This window comes from Homarus americanus, unplaced genomic scaffold (genome assembly GCF_018991925.1).
Source record: "Homarus americanus isolate GMGI-L3 unplaced genomic scaffold, GMGI_Hamer_2.0 scaffold49667, whole genome shotgun sequence".
In the NCBI taxonomy this organism is placed as follows: Eukaryota; Metazoa; Arthropoda; class Malacostraca; order Decapoda; family Nephropidae; genus Homarus; species Homarus americanus.
In genome coordinates this window covers 10,240,118-10,258,374 of record NW_024738608.1, presented here as the reverse complement: position 1 = coordinate 10,258,374, position 18,257 = coordinate 10,240,118, and positions in this window count along the sequence as shown.

Below are 18,257 nucleotides of genomic sequence, written 5' to 3'. Positions count from 1 at the left end.
ACCGCCGCTGTAACTCACAACTACAGCGTACGGTACAGTCACCCCGTCAATACATCAACACCGCCGCTGTAACTCACACACTCAGCAGTACGGTACAGTCACCCCGTCAATACATCAACACCGCCGCTGTAACTCACACACTACAGCAGTACGGTACAGTCACCCCGTCAATACACCAACACCGCCGCTGTAACTCACACACTACACAGCAGTACGGTACAGTCACCCCGTCAATACATCAACACCGCCGCTGTAACTCACACAATACAGCAGTACGGTACAGTCACCCCGTCAATACATCTACACCGCCGCTGTAACTCACACACTACAGCAGTACGGTATAGTCACCCCGTCAATACATCAACACCGCTGCTGTAACTCACACACTACAGCAGTACGGTACAGTCACCCCGTCAACCAAGGGGATGTGTAATGTAAATTTTGTTGTGTAAAATTTCCGGTCTCCCCTCAGGCGCGTCAGCCAGTTTCCCCTCATCACTGTGAAACATCCACGTGAGGGGAATGAGGCAGGAGGAGGGGGGGAGGGGGAGAAAGAACAGTGTACGGGAGAGGAAAAGAGAGATGAAATGGGAGAGAGAGAGAGAGAGAGAAGGGGGGGGGGAATACAGTAATGGGGAGGCTCTGTGCCAATCATTACATTCCTGCACATTATTCTATAGTTATCTAACACACACACACACATTACACCTGTGGGGGCTGAGGGCGCTTATTACCCGCCCTAAAACCTTAATTGGTATCGGCTGTACCCATTAAGCTCAGGGGTGAAATAGGTAGACAACGCCCATTTCGTGTCACCATCACCCGGTCGTCACCAACAGGAGACGCGAGACAGCCACCAGACACGAACGTCACATCACCAGACATTTATCTGTAATAAAGGTTAAGTTACCTCTCGTTAACCTGATTTGCCTAACTCGACAAAATTTTATTGCTGCTGTTATTATCGAGTGAGTCCATTACAGTTGATTGGTGTTGGTGAGAGGTGACACAGAGCCAGGCATCCTCACCACTACACACACTGGCTGTCTCTGTCTGGCGGCGACTAACAACAACGACGCCGCGTGTACTGTACTGCCTGGACCACCCACGCCATACACAGCCTCTTACTTTAACCAATTTCATTACGTCGACAAATATATAAATGGTGTAATTCTCAGTGTATATGACTAAAGGTTTTATATAAATCCTGACATACTATGTTTATATGACTAAATACTTAATAACACTATACATATACATTTACTCACCATATTATCTAAAGCAACATAAGTGAATTGGACCAACAGGAAAAGCCCCTTTACCCCTTGATCAGGAACATTCCGAATCCTATATTAAATGCAAGGCCAAACTCTCAACATAACAGACACTACTTGCACACACGTGTTAAATAAAGACTTGCACAGGTTCCCGGCAGCACACCAGCCGCAGTAAGGTCGAGAAGCCTACCAACCTAACCTATGACGTGTACCATGCTGGCCAGGTCTCCCATCTCCCGCAGTAATCCAGCGCCGACAGCGGAAATATTCACTGTATAAATGTTTGTCGGGAGAGAGAAAATGAGGGGATTTTTTGGCGGGTAGTGTATACATGATTCCTGCCTGAGATGTGGGTACGAGGGGTTGGTTAGGATAGGATAGGATAGGATAGGATAGGATAGGATAGGATAGGATAGGTCCCAGAAGTCCCAGAGACGTTGTTTTATTCTACAGAACTAAGGAAGGTTAATCTGAAGGTATAAATAGTTTTGTTATTTTGAGTTATCCTGTTATTTGCTTCCTCAGACAGTTCCAATACATAAACAAGGGGTTAAATGATGGTGTTTACAAGGTTAAATACTCGCCCTAGAACTCTTAATACATTGTTGTAAGGCAGCAGAGTGTGTGTGTGTGTGTGTGTGTGTGTTTAATTTGGTCATAGAATACACGCAAAACTTAACTTCAGATATTTTTTTTTTAAAGTAACATAAAACTCAAAACTCAATATACGAATTGTTGACTAAATAAACACAAGTGACTCGATTTACGAAACATTTCATCTATATCCTCCCCCTCCCAAAAAAAAATTCCACACCTAGTACACGGAGACCTACAGTACACCCCAACACACACACTCTCTACACCCTGAGCAGCAGAGTCGTGTGTAACCAGCTTCAAGAACACCACTGACACAGTCCTCATGTTTCTTAAAGCTGATTTCTGGGTAATAGCCGCCGCCGCCGCCACCACCACCATCGCCACAACCAACCAACACTTTAGGTAACAAGGCCTATCTCACACACACACACACACACACACACACACACACACACACACACACACACACACACACACACACATAACCAAATCATCAAGTTCTCTTCCTCCTTTGCATAGAAATAAAGAAACTCCGAACTCAAGATATTTTCCGGATCTCAGAGTAGGTTAAAAAAATCAAATACATAAATAAATAAATAAATAAATAAATAAATAAATAAATAAATAAATATACAATTAAATAACAAATAACAAAAATAAATAACAATAAACATGGAAAATTAATACAAAAATTAGTAAAAAATTTGGGAATAGAAAAAACAAATAATAACTACAAATAAACTCAACACATGAATAAATTAGTAAAACAATAAAAACAAATAATTAAAAACACGAATAAATAAAATACCAATAACTAAATAATAAATGAATACAATAGATGATATAAAAAAATACATTGAGGAAATCACGTTGATGAGGAAAAAAATGGAGCACTCTAGATGGCATGTCATCCGTCAAGGAGGAGCGGGCAACACCTGTGTCTAAAAGGGGGAGGGGGAGGGGAGGGGAGAGGGAGGAGGGGAGAGAAGAGGGGGGGGAGATGAGGGAGGGGAGAGGGAGGGGGGGGGAGGGAGGAAAGACAAAAACTATCACACTAGAAGTCGACTTGGACTGATGAGAAGACGAGGAGGAAGAGGGAAAAGAGGAAAGCGGAAACGGGAAGGAGAGATAGGAAGAGGGGAAAAGGGGAAGGGAGATGGAGAAGAAAAGGAGGAAGAAATGGAGGAGAGGGAGAGGAAAAGAAGGAGGAGGAGGAGGATTGCTAATTACACACAACCTATACACCACAACACTCACTCATCTCCAGGTAAGGCTCCACCTGTCGGCCACACTGATCCTTAAGTACTGTGGGTTTCCTTCTCCCGTAACAAAGACTCATAACGAACTTTAAACCCAACAAGAAATAACTTCACTCGGTAACCCTTCTCTATTTAACACCTGGTTAGAAATCAATTAAATATTCTAATGTAAACAGATGATAGCTATTTACCACAAGACAAGGTAAAGCATGGAGACTAGAGAGACGAGGAAGAGGAGCAGGAGGAGGAGAAGTGTAGGCGGCGGCAATAAGAGCATTTTAACAGCTTCTCACGCCCCTATCTTACCCTCCCCCTTACAGCTGTTGCCCCACACAGCTTCCTCCTATTGTACCCGCGGCGTGTGTTGTTGTGACACGCCCGCCCCCTGCTGTTGTTGTTGTTATGTCGGGGTATTCTTGCCTATCTTTCTGTCTGTCTGTCTGTCTGTCCCTGCCTCTCAGTCCGCGGATGTTGGTGAGGATTTCCGACACACTGTCACGTGGGGGATCTGTTTATAGTGTGTGTGTGTGTGTATGTGTGTGTGTGTGTGTGTGTGTCAGCTTTCAATAAACCAATAACTAAATACAGTATCCGAAAGTCATACATAACCTGAACAACGACAACTTAAATATCCACGTAAGAAAGAAACTCATACCTGCTGACATAATGATGTAGTAGTAGTAGTATCAGCCGTAGTAGTAGTAGTAATAATAATTAAAGTAACTAAATAAAAAAGTAAATGCCAGTAAGTAAGTAGTAGAGTAAATATTGACGACTGACCCGCTGATGCGTTATTTGTTTTGATGTCTATTTTCTTACTATATTTTCATTAGCGAGTTTTAATATGAAAATCATTTCCTTTGCAAATGATTCGTTTGGTAGATAGTGAGGCGCCCAAGCGTGCACTACTTTGTCTTCTCGGTGGTAATGCGGCTGTGACGTCTTATTCCAGGATGTAAACAGCCAATCATATTGACGTATCCTTTTACGACAATACTAACAATAACACAGACAAAATATATATAAAGAACTGGAGTTTTTAAAATTTGAGATGATTGATATATTTAGACACAAATCCATATTTACTGTCTTACAACTTGTATAGAATATTAATACAAAGCAGATCCGTATAAGTGGTATATACAAAGACTAGAGTGTAAGTTGTTATATTCTCCTCAACCTGAACTACAACAGAAACCGACAAACATTAATTCATAACACAGAGTAAACAAGGCAGTTAGTTCACTCGTCATGACACACACACACACACACACACACACACACACACACACACCTTCCCAGAACAGCACAGGTACGTAACGCTCACCTGTATGTATTATTCATTACAATGATGCCATAACTTGCCTGAGGAACATATGCATGAACCAACATTCTTTACACAGGAACCAATTCATAATGCAAGTGTAAACAGTTTCTCCCTACCTATGATACAACTCCCAGTAATTTCGACATTCTTACGTGTAATTTTTCCTCGTAACGAAGGATTAGTGGATCAAGTTACCACTCACTTAAGATACGACCCCTTACTGATAACATAATGGCGGCTAAATTACGTTCTGACTCGACTTTAACTCCGCCCAGTGTCCCGGATAAAACAAGTAACAGTAATCTATTGAGGATATGTGTTTGAGGCTCGTTGATTAAAAAAAGTATATATATGGCTCGGAACCACAACAAAATATATACACAAGTTGAAAGGAGAAGTAAGGTTAAGATTATGATTAGGTGAATTAGCTTTTGGTACAGGATTAATAATGAAACTAATTTTTTTCTTTATTCTTCTCTTCCACTAAACCAGAGAGAGAGACAAGCAGACAAACACACAGAGAGAGAAACACGCCCCCCGTGAACAGTGACCAACAACCCGGGTCTGACTGCAGTAACACCTGGTGGCCGTGTATGTCAGGTAAAATATTCTACCTGTGGTGCACGGAACACACCATCACTCCTCCCCCCAGGCCTGACCAACACTCACCCTCCTCATTCTTTTATTTCTTCCATACGTGATACATCCAGGGTCATAAAAAGAGAGGGAGGAAGGGGGAGAAAAGAGGGAAATGGGAAGGAAAGGGAGGGGGGGAGAGGGGAGGAAAGGAAGAGGGGGAGGAAAGGAGGAGGAGGGAAGAAAGAGGGGACGAGGAAAGGGGGGAAGAAAGAGGGAGAATAGAGGGAAGGGGTAAGGAAAGGGGGAAGTAGAAGAGGGAGGAAAAAGGGAAAGGGGGAGGAAAGGAAGAGGAAAGGGGAATCCAGCACATTTCAGATAAAAACATAAACAAGTACAGGAAAAAAATCCCCACCAAAGTCATAATCTATAATGAAAGTACACAAACACACAAATCTCCTCCCCCCTTCTTTTTAAAAAACTATATACCTGTACAGAGGCCATATTAGCAATCAATCACACCTGTGCCACATAAAGGAACCATTAATTGTTTCCGTGCAGTGAGCGGTAATGGCCAACTGAGGCTAGACAGACAAACACACAGACGCAGAGACAGAAAGGCACAGACAGACAGGAAACACGACATAGACAGACGGATTGACAAAAAGATACGGACTGAGAAACACAGTCATTCAAACAGACAGACAGACACAACGAGTCTTAGTTCCCACGCAAAAATGTTATAAAATAAGTAAATAAATGAACATAACTAAATCGGTTGCGTCTTAGTGGTTAAAACAGAGCCTTAATGACGGCCATTATACTCCAGGAACTTTTAGAGAGAGAGAGAGAGAGAGAGAGAGAGAGAGAGAGAGAGAGAGAGAGAGAGAGAGAGCGTACCAACGGATCATCACTACTTCAAAATTATATAAACTTCTCCCTCATTATCTAACATCTGTATAAGATTACTACAAACTGTTGAGAAAAATATGACACAACGGACGAAGGATGTTGACAACCCTCCCGAGACAACAGGAGTCACAGTCATTCAGAAATTCATCGATCACCACCAAGTACAGATAGGTGTTATTTGCTTTGAGTCACTGTACATCTGCAAGTTACGTACGTGAAAAAAAACGGACGGACAGACAGAGATACAGCACGAACCCTCACACGATGTACACAACTTCCCAACTCGGAAAAAAAAAATCGACATTGGAAAGTTCTTGTTTACATGTTTATATCTCACTGATAAGCCATAAGAAAAAGGAGAGACAAAACTATCAGGAGGAAGAGGAGGAGGGAGAGGAAGAGGAGGAGGAAGAGGAGGAGGGAGAGGAAGAGGAGGAGGGAGAGAAAGAGAAGGAGGAGAAGAAGGAGGAGTCATACCCTCCAAGCCATTTGCCCCCCCCCCCTCCTCCTCCTCCTCCCCACCACCTTAATACATCCTTCAAAACTAACTCATCAGATCACGGGGCTGCTGCTGGGGGACACTTGTTGAAACTGACATCTGCCCATCACAGCGTCATCAATAATCACACTGCACGAGTCAACCCTGAGCAAAATATCCAAAGGTACATATAGAGTCTACCAACAACTTCACTTCCCCCAGCCGTAACATCGCCACATCGTTACAGAGCGAGCGTGATGTTAAACATTATCCGGAGTCGAGCTATGAAAACATCGTAAACATCGTGTACACATCATAAAAAATACACACATACTCATAAATATATACGTACAGTCCCTCAAAAAACTATCTGTACTTGGGGGTGATCGATGAATTCCAAAATGAACACTGTGACTCCTGTTGTCTCGGTAGGGTTGTCAAAATCCTTCGTCCGTTGTGTCATATTTTTTCAACACAATTTTGTATAGATAATTTTTAGAGTGACTTTACATATATACTAATATGAAAGAATATGTACGTTTAATAGCACGACCAAGCGGATAATATGTGGAGTTATGTAAGGCTTAAAACACAAGCATAATAACGTAATGTACAAGGGCACAGACAAAGGCACACAACAAAATAATAAATAAAACCACATCTGAATTCTGCTGGGGATAATACACAACTAAATGCATAAGATAAAAGGGAGACAAGTTTCCCCTCTCCTCCCCTCTGATATATTTCCCTCACATCAGACATATTTTTCCCATCGACATATTTCCCCCGCCGACATATTTTCCCCATCGACATATTTCCCTGCCCGACATATTCCTCCACCTGATATATTTCCCCCCACACCAAACATATTCCCCCCCCAGCACCGATATATTTCCACCGACCAACATATTTTCCCCCACCCGGCATATTTTCCCCCTACATCCACCACACCCCCCCCCCCGACATATGCCTCCCAACTTAATTCTTCCACCAAAAACAAGAGAGACGCGGAAAATAAAATGCTCAGAATTGTGTCCAAACAATAAATCGGTGAAGCTTCTTTTATCCTGGACACAAAGGCGGTTTTTGTTCCTCGCCCTACACCCCGCTGCCCTCCACTGACTGAGTGGCAGCCTCCCAGGACCACAGGGAGGGCTCCTACGTGTGTGTGTGTGTGTGTGTGTTGGGAGGGGGGGGGGTGAAGGGTAGAGGAGACACGTAATATGCCACAATAAAAATGTTTTAATATTTTACCAAGTTTTCACGTATCCTCAATTTATATCCACCTTATATAAATCGATATGTTATGGTCATGCTCTCAGGGAATTCAACAGAAGCAGTCAGTATATCTTCAGTGTTACTTGTGCGTTGTCGTTGTCATGTTGAGGTGGACAGCTGTATGTTATTAATATTTTGATTCTATTCGATATTCAACAATTCTGGACGTATCTGTCAATTATTGTCGGTGTTCCACTTAGAAATTTTGGAGTTTGTTTATTTTTATTTCTATACAGTTCATACTTATATTTCACTTAGTATCGATATAATAAAACTATGACACTCACAGTACAGTTAAGTTAGCCGCACATTTTTGAGGATAATTATATTTGTTAAAAAGTTGTATTTGAAATATATTCCCCGTGGCGCTGTGACTACTTGTGGCTGTGTTCGACTATTGGAGGTAAAACAACACCCTACAACCCGGGCAAAACAGAGAAGACACACACACACACACACACACACACCCAATCATCACTAAAACACCTGACTTCAAACCCATCTAAACAACATCCAAAACAGCATTAAAACAGCATCGAGACTATCTACACCCTGACGTCTTTCCCTTAACACAAGTTAGGGGACAACATTAACCTGGAGAATCTTAAAGAGACTCCGGACCCAGAGTTTATATAAAGATCCCAGTCTTGGGTTAGTGAGAGTGAGCAGCTACAAGAAATAAGAGACTTATAGCCATTTAAACTTACCGGAGCATGAGGTTGTGACGGGGGTAGAGAAAGACTACGGCCTTTTATAAGTCAAATTCATTCTCGACAAAAGTTTAAAAGAATACCGGAGACGTAAATCCATTCTTTAACCACAAATGACACACACACACACACACACACACGATTAAATATCCAACTTCCTCCACCCAACAAAGTAAAGGAAAAGAGAAGAAAAAATGTCTTCCTCTCGCCATTTGTCTCAGGGACTCGGGCAAAATAAATCAATTACTGTCTGACCTCCAGCCAAAACACCTCTTACCCTCTACAATCTTCTCTGGCAATTGATAATGGTGGAGGATGGGTGTTGGGGATGGATGGTGGAAAGTGGGTGTTGGGGATGGATGGTGGGGAGTGGGTGTTGGGGATGGATGGTGGAGAGGGGTGTTGGGGGTGGGGGTGGATGGGAGAGTGGGTGTTAGGGGTGGGGGGTGGATGGTGGGGAGAGGTGTTGGGGGAGAGAATGGTGGAGAGTGGGTGTTGGGGGGGGGGGTGATGGTGGGGAGGGTGTTAGGGGTGGGGGTGATGCAGGGGGAGTGGTGTTGGGGGTGGATGGTGGAGAGTAGATATTGGAAGGACGGTGGAAGTGGATGTTGAGGGAGGGGGGGAGGACGATGGATAGAGGCTGATGTCAAAGGAAAGGAATGGATAGCTTCAGGAATAGAAGGGATAGAGGTGTGTGTGTGAGAGGAAGTGAGAGTGAGGAAATAAGTGAGAGTGAGGAAATAAGTGAGAGTGAGGAAATAAGTGAGAGTGAGGAAATAAGTGAGAGTGGGTTAAGTGTGTGTCAGGGAGTTGAGGAGAAAGTAAGAATGCTGGCAATTAAATAAGTCAATGAGGTGAAAGTGAGAAAATGAGGCAACTTCTCTCACTTGTCTCATCACCTCCCTCCTGGCCGCCCGCATTTTCACGGCCGCGTTCCACTCATTCCTCCCGCCTCTCGTTTCACGCCTTTACTGCCTCCAATGTTCCTTCTTCTCAAACTTATTTCCTTCCCCCTTAGTTCCTCATTGTTTTTTTTCTCTCGTACTTCCCTCATTCTTCTCTTTCCGTCCCTCTGGTTCCCTCATTCTTCTCTCTTTCTACCTCTTTCATTCTTCACTCTTTGGACGAAAGAATGGGTGGGAGGAGAAAGGATAGGAGAAAATGTCGGGGAGAGGGAGTGAGGGGAAGGGAGTGATAAAGGAGAGAGAGAGAGAGAGAGAGAGAGAGAGAGAGAGAGAGGACTGAAGAGGGTGAATAAGGGAAAGGGGAATGAGGGGAGAGAGAAAAAGTAAGGGGAGAGTGTGTGTGTGTGTGAGGGGTATAAACTATTGCTTCACTGGTCACCCTCAAAGTACTATTGTTACATCATTTCCCTCATCTTTAATTCATTCTCTTATTGCCATTGGTTGTTAAGTACTGAGGGGAAACTTATCTCATTATTCATCGTTGTCAAGTAACTAGTAGTGTCCTTATACACTTTTTATACATCCACAGTCGTTTTTAATCTCATTCACTAATTATTTTAAGTTTTCGTATTTTATAATTTTTTTTTGTATGAACCTTCTTATTTATTAATGTTTTGTGCTGATTATTTCTGTTGTTTTCTTTTAGATCTTCATTAACATAGTTTTATTTATTTTTTTACTTTATTATTCTTATTTTTAATTTGTTATCATTTATCATCTCAATTGTTTCGAGAGAGAGAGAGAGAGAGAGAAGAAAATTTACATCACCTCTGTCCACTGTGTCCATCGGTTGTTCCTGGGCAGCTTCCATAGTGACGAATAGAAGAATGAACGTACACATCTCTCTCTCTCCTTTCTACTTGTCTCTGTTTCTCTCACCCTTAAACAAATGCCTCGCGATATCACACAGAGGCGTAAAAATAAAACTTCCACACACACACAACACACACACACACACACACACACACACACACACACACACACACACACACACACACACACACACACACACACACACAAACACACACACACACACACACACACACACACACACACACACACACGAGATGAGGAACACCCAGGGAAATCTAGTTCGGTGACATCGCTTATAAAAACTTAGGACACGACCATGAGGGAAACTCCACTGTGGTGAGATAAGATGATGAGCTTATCTGTGTGTTTCCCTGATGATGTGTTTCCCATTTACCCGTGACAGGTTGAGATAGTAGCCACCATTCTCTTCCTTGATAGTATATTAAGATGTCTACTTCGCTTTGAATGGTAAAATATTAAACTTTTTCTACTTTGATAGGATAAACAGTTTTACCTTCAGAGGATAAACACGCTGCTTCCTTGTGTTTGGAAGGCTTAGTGTCCAGTGAGCTCTATCTAAACTGCCTCTAACGGTCCCCGAGAAGACAAAATATGTTATCTATTGTAAACTTTGGTGGGATTAAGAATGTTTTATTTTCCTTAACTTGAGAAAACATCAACTATTATTTACTATAATCGGAAAAATTCATCTATTCTTTAACTTGAATAGCTTAATATATTTCTAGATATTCATTCTACGATAAGACTAATATAAGTAAGTTTTTCAGGGATAGAAAAATAAGTGCTAATTTTTTTTACCATAAAGAGAACAAAAACGATGGATTTATCTTTCAGGGAGACAGAGGTTAGAAGAGCATACACTTTTCACAGCCATTCACTATAAACAGAAAATATCATACACGTCAATTTTCATGTCACCCGAGGCAAACAAAAACAAAAAAATAAAAATAAAAATAAGAATGTAAAAATAAATAAATAAAATAAAAAGCTCTAAACGAATGGTAGCGAAAAAGCATTGCATACATGTTGAAAGCCACGTCAGAGTTCTCGCTGCTTTAAGGGAGGGGAGGGGACCTGACGGGACGGGACGGGAAGGGAAGGGTAACACTAGTGCAAAAACAAAAGAAAAACAGCACGCGACAATACTCTCCTCGTCTCTTTAGCTGACGCTGACAAAAACTCTGCGTCAGGCGGCCTCACGCTTCCCTAAGCCTGCCACAAGAGTCAGCACCAAATGTCAGGCTGCCTTGGTCTCTCTACTGACTGGTAAGTGTGTGCATGTGTGGTACCGCATGTATTCACGTGTGGGATGGATATGTACACGTGTGGAGATGGATATGTACACCTGCACATACGTTCATAAACATGTATGGAAACTTACAGGTTATATATTGTACCCGCAAGGACACGGACACGGACGTATACCTGTGGGAACGTTCATATATCAACTGTTCCTTAGTGAAAACGTAACTCACTCCAAAAATTACAAACGTACGCACAATACACACACACACACACAGACACACAGACACACACACACACACACACACATACAGGTATACGTACATACAAACAGACAAGAGGAGAGAGAGACACACACACATGTAAACAAACACAGACACAGCCGGGTTAGTCTATACACCTATGTGGAATATTTTTATCCTAAACCTGAATTACTTTTTTTAATACAACTAAAACTCAGAATTCATCTAACTTTTTTTTTAATTTTTATCCTGTTCAAAAAAATGTTCACACTCGGCGAATACCAATTTTTTTTTACCAAACCAATATTAGCGTAGAAATGATTTAGCTGTAAATGACTCTTAATATTACATAAGAAACAGACATCGTCCCTTATCTCTCATCCCTCTCTCATCCCTCTTCTCCTCTCTTCCTTCCCCACTCCGCATCCTCTCCTATTCTTCCTCTCTCATCTCTCTCCACTCTTCTTCTCCTTTCCTCCCTCACCCCTCCTGTCCTCCCCCCATCCCTCCTTCACCCCTCTGACCGCCTCCCCGTGGACCTCCGCTACACTGTGATGTAATTAAGTCAAGGAAAAAAAATCGAGAGGAAAATGGCCCAAACAAATTAGTTGTCAAGTGAGGTCGGCATATTTTAACTCTGTCTACCTCTTTCCCCCTGTCTGTTTTTTCTCTGTTCATATACATCTTTTCTGTCTTTTTTTACTCTGTCTTTCTCTTTTTTGTTCTCTAGATCTTTTTCACTGTGTCTCTAATTGTCTGTTTGTTTGTTTATGTATGTATGTATGTATGTATGTATGTACGTATTTATTAATTTCTATTACAAATAACTAACCCATTACAGGTCAAAGACACATTTAAGAGAGATAGATTAACAAGAATTAACTGACAACGCTTATAAACATCTCTCTAGTCTAACACCCATACACTCCCTCCCCCTAGGTTGAGAAGCGGGGAGGGACAGATACTCATTATCCCTGCATGATAGTGTTAAGACATGATATAAGTCTCCGTTGGTCAACACTAACAAGCACTGATAAACACACACACACACACACACACACACACACACACACACACACACACACACACACACACACACTGGTCTCCAGGCACCATTGGTCTCCAGGCACCACTAATCTCCAGGTACTGATGGATCCTAAACACCAATGGCCGCGAGGAATCACTACCACCCGAGCACCACTGACCTTCAGGTGTCACTGATAAACAGGTTTTATTGGCCCCCCCCTAGGAACCACTGGCACTAAGGAGCCATTGGATTCTAATCCCCTCCCCCTGTGGCACCAAGACACCAGAGAACCCCCCCCCCCCCACCCGTGGCACTAAGGCACCATTGGCCTTTAATGACACAACAAACGCTGGTGGTGGTCATATTGCGTGAACAAACACCAGTAATTCATCATACCCCCTCCCCTACAACCTCCCCCATATCCACCCTCCCCCTAGAGGCAATTTACCACTAATTCTCTATACTTTTTCTTCCCTTCATCAGTATAATGTTGTGGAAATAATTGTTACGGTGATAATATTTCAAAGGAAAGTTAATATCGCGCCGCTGATATTACTTATTAAGGACCTAAAATATTAAAGGTGATATATCGTTATTAAGACAAGGTACACAGTAAATAGTTGGCCACATTATTACAATCTACTGGTTTTTTTTATAATTTATTCTTGTTTTCACGATATATTTTGATGTATATTTAAAACCTATTAATTCATTGTTAAAATCCCTACATTAACTTTACCATTACAAAAAAAACAAATACTCCAAAACAAATAAAAAAACAATGAAAAAATAATAATTATTTACATAAACGGAACATAAAAATCACATCCTATATCCAGACTTGAATTTATCTCTTACTCTCCACAATAAAACAAATTAATGTGAACAAAACAATTTTATTTTACCTTTTTTTCCGTAGAGTAATTTTTTTTCCAACGCACAAATTCCCTGGAACTTTATGCTCCTGAGGGGACAGGAAGCCATTTATAATTCAGCCGTTCTCACTCTCCCCTCTCTGTGTGCCCTCATCCTGCCTGCCCTCTCCTTCCCCCGTGTGTCGCCCGCCTACCTCTCCCTTCTCTCACCCTCACCAACCCAGGCCTCTCTCTTCCCCATCCATCCAACTTCTTCCCCTCCTTATTTCCTTCCCTAGTCTCTCTCTCTCTCTCTCTCCTTTCCCTCAACATACACGCCCCCCCCCTCTCTTTCTCTCTCCCCTCTCCCACACCACCTAGGCCTCTCTACCCTCTTCCATTATTCTTCTTACTTTCCCCCATGCAGGCTTTTACCCCCTTCACTCCTCCCCTTAACAAAGCCTTTTACCCTCTTCCTCCTCAAGCAGGCCTTCCCCGTCTCCCACCCCTCTCTCCGCCCCCTCCCCTTTCTCCCTCGTCTCGACTGTTTCACCCCCTCACCCTCGTTCTCACCCTCCCCCTCCCCATTTCCCCCTTCCTCTCCTCCTAGAGTGAACCATCGATTAAGGATAATATGTTAAGGTTTTGGAGACAGATCTTAATGGGGTTTTTAGGTTTCAACTTCACTTTCATTTTTTTACGTCGAGAAACGGATTCATCTTTTTACACAGTGGCCACGACGCTGGATCGATGATGTCGCTCATAAAAGCCTTCGTTACCGGGGCTGTCGAGTCGTGTGTAATACTGCATGTAGGAAGAGTGACGTGGAAATTAGAATATCGTAAAAGGGGTTATTTTTTTTAATAATTGAATATCTGAGCGATTTTGGGACACCTTTTTCCCTCATTTAAATGTATCACTGTGGACTCTTCATATGTAAATCACAATTAAATTGCAAAATATAATTTTTTTCTCTAAAATTCGTTTAAAATGATTAGAATCATCAAAATACATCCACATTTCGATAGCATAATTTAATATCAGTCAAGCCAAATTTGTTCCATAAATGACAATGGTAACAGAATTATCTAAGCAGAGAACAAATGTAATTATCAACAGAAGCACAACGGCAACAGCAGTGAGGTGAACAGCAGGAGGTACTGTACAGTCATGAATAAAAGTTCCCTTGACACGCCTGAGACTCGACACCGCAGGAACGAGTCTCCGAACAGCTTCTCGACCCCGTAGACGGCGGTGTTGTATCTCACTGTGGTTTGGTACAGTGTTGGACGGGAGCGTAAAGGAGCTTTTGGTCTTGACGGTACACTGACCACACCTCGCTTGATATCCGAGTCGAGGAGGAAGACATGACCCCTACAGTGTCCACCACTTGGCCAGTTTGTAACCCAATCACTATCAGTTTTAACGTGATTTATGACCTTATTACTCTCTACTTTGTGTTGAGTTTGATGTAAAAGTCAGTTCACCTGATGATTAGCCCCAGCTTATTTCACCTGACGATTGAATACCCTAACACTACCTGAGTGGGTTAGGTTAGATTAGGTTAGGTTAGGTTAGGTTAGGTTAGATTAGGTTAGCAATGAGGTGTTTAATCATTAGGTGAAATAAACTGGGGGAGATAATCTTCACGTGATTCTAAAATTCATCATTAATTTCATCCTAACGAACTGATAGCGAATTCTGAGAACAGACGGAGACCAATACTAGAGCCCCCACCCCCACCAGATAAATGTTTACACCGCCCACAAAACACGAATAATGGAAGCAGTACACAGCAGGTGTCAACAGATGCAAATTATTCTGATATAAACTTTCCTCAGACCAACATATGATCAGTGTAGGGGGAGAATCTCTTTATATATGTTGGTGATCTTTAATTAATTATCACCGTTGAGCTCCACGTCCCACACAGGTGAGACTGGTGCTGGCAGGTCAGTGTGGACTCGCTTAAAACTCACATCCAACCTTCGGTGAATAATTATCAAAGCGCAAGTCAGTTATGTACCTTGTAAATCGTCTCAGAAATACCGCTCTCTGGGGACCACTTCTGACACTTTCTGAGGTAAATATTGTCTTCGTGTAATATTCTTGTCTGCTCTGCCCTTACTAGACGAATTACGTTATGTGGGCAACTTTTACTGTACTGTATATTGTCAATTCTACCCCAGTGTGTTTTAATTACTCTCCGGTTATTACACTAAACACTCACACAGCCCAGGTCAGCTTCATCTTGTTAACCATGACGTCACACTGAGGCCGCGCGGCTGCTGGGTAAATATTTTTGTTGTGTTTATACAATGTTGTCAGAGCCTCAGATTGTTAAGACGCCGTGTGTGTCGGTCAACAACCAGCCAGCAGTGTTGACGACCTGCTGCTATGAGGCAAGAGGGTTAAAGAGAGATGATCTAACACCCAGAACAGCCATGCTCAACACTCCACACAACAGTACCATTATAAACACATCTCAAAAGTGTTATGAACCATGACAGTATAGTTGTCCTGGTGGTAATTCACGACACAAAAAACAAGCAAGGGAATTCTCTTGTAAGAACGTCTCTCCATTACCTAATCCCATGGCGGAATCAATACGACGTAATTATTAGTAATTGGGCTGAGTATCGACCTTAAAAGTACATGAAGCAACAGTCCAGAGGAGGGAGTCTAGTACACTCTTCCCGCCCGACTGAAGGTAAACAAACGCATCTTGTTATTCTTTTGTTTCGGTATAACTTCGCCGACACAATAAGCCCCCATCTTAGCACCATACCTTATAAAGATTGGATCAACTGAAGTATCCCCACCCCAGCTTATTTCACCTATAGATTAACCACCCTAACACTATTGAGGGGATGAGGTTAGGCTAGGGTGGTTAATCTTTAGGTGAAGTAAGCTGGGGTGGATATTCTTCAGGTGCTCCGACCAATGAGGACCTTACCACCACACCTCCACCTGCTGATCAACTGTCTCGTGTCTCCTTACCGTTGTGGGTCTTTTCAGGATCGTGTATATGAGTAAGTGTTCGTAACCTACAGCTTGTGCCATTTCACATACTTACACACATACAGAATGATTGATAAACTGGTATATAGATAGATGGAATCAACACAAACAGTTATGTATGTATATACATATATATATACCCCTGTAGACACAAAGATAGATATTCAAACTGACAGACAGATAGACAGACAAAGACAGATAACACGGCAGAAGACAGCAGTAATGGAACCTGTCGCACAACCCTCCCCTCACCGTCAATATTCAGCACTTAATTGGCCTTTACCATTGACACATCTCTTGCTGCCGTGAAAATATCCAGAGTTATTGACAGGGCAGTGAAGGCGACGGTGATACTAGAGTATTTGTTGTATATATATAGTCTCTGTATTGAAGCTTCCGATATATAGAGCTCACAGGTGTGGGAATATTAACAACTCTCTATAAACTTGTACAAACAACACTTTAATTTGTCTACATCATTCTCAAAGTAATTAGTATATTTTTCATATATCAACGTTCACATTCTTGTAAGGGTGTCAATTATACCCGGACCATTAAAGCGTAAAAAGAAAAAGAAAAAAGGTGAAGGAGTAATCTTCCCTACACCCGGTAATCCTCCTTTACACCCGGTAATCCTCCCCTACACCCGGTAATCCTCCCCTACACCCGGTAATCCTCCCCTACACCCGGTAATCCTCCCCTACACCCGGTAATCCTCCTTTACACCCGGTAATCCTCCCCTACACCCGGTAATCCTCCCCTACACCCGGTAATCCTCCCCTACACCCTGGTGGTACAGACTTTCCCCTCAAGACCAGGGGGAGACCGGCCCCGCCTGCATAATAATGAGCTCCGTCTCCCCTCGCGGAGGCAGGGTCGCCGGGCTAATTATATCATTAATGGTCTCTATTCCTCTCGCTGGTGGATCATCACAGCTGGTGGTGGTGAGTGACATCCACAGTGTTCTACCTCTAGCTTCAGGTATACAGTACGTGGTTGAGTGTGTCTACGCCTCCATAAACGTTCCTCTCACACGTGTGGTGAAGGTAGCGGCTGATCCATTATAAAGACACCTTCAGGTAACCTCTCGTGTTCAGCCCTGACCAGGCGAGAACCCGTGTCCCCTTAAATACATTGGTCGTGTCATCCATCTACCAAGGGATGTCGGGGCGTGGATCTCACCTTAACCTCAGTCATACAGGGTGTTTCAAAAGTTAGTTTATCGAGGTGTGTTAGCTGGGTAATCTTATAATTTTGGGATACCCTGTATACCAGATTAATTAATTACATTAAAGAAGAGATGTTGAGCTCTATCAGTACAGGTTCAGGTTCATCATATTAGGTATTAATGAATTATTTAATAGTAAACTTAACCTAACCTTAACGAATATTACGTAAGTGTTAATTACTTTAGCGTTTTAAATACAGGATAATCATCATGGATGATATGTTATGATATATTCTAAAAAATTTAAATATGAACATAAGTTTAGAAGAAAAACAATTAAATCTAAAGTTACTTAAAACAATAATAAAGACTTAAATGAGAGGAAAACAAATACCAGTAATAAGTACAAGTAATAAATAACTAAATAAACCCTGAAGCTAAATATATATATTACGATGTTCTTTGTCTTTTATATTATATACTTACTGTA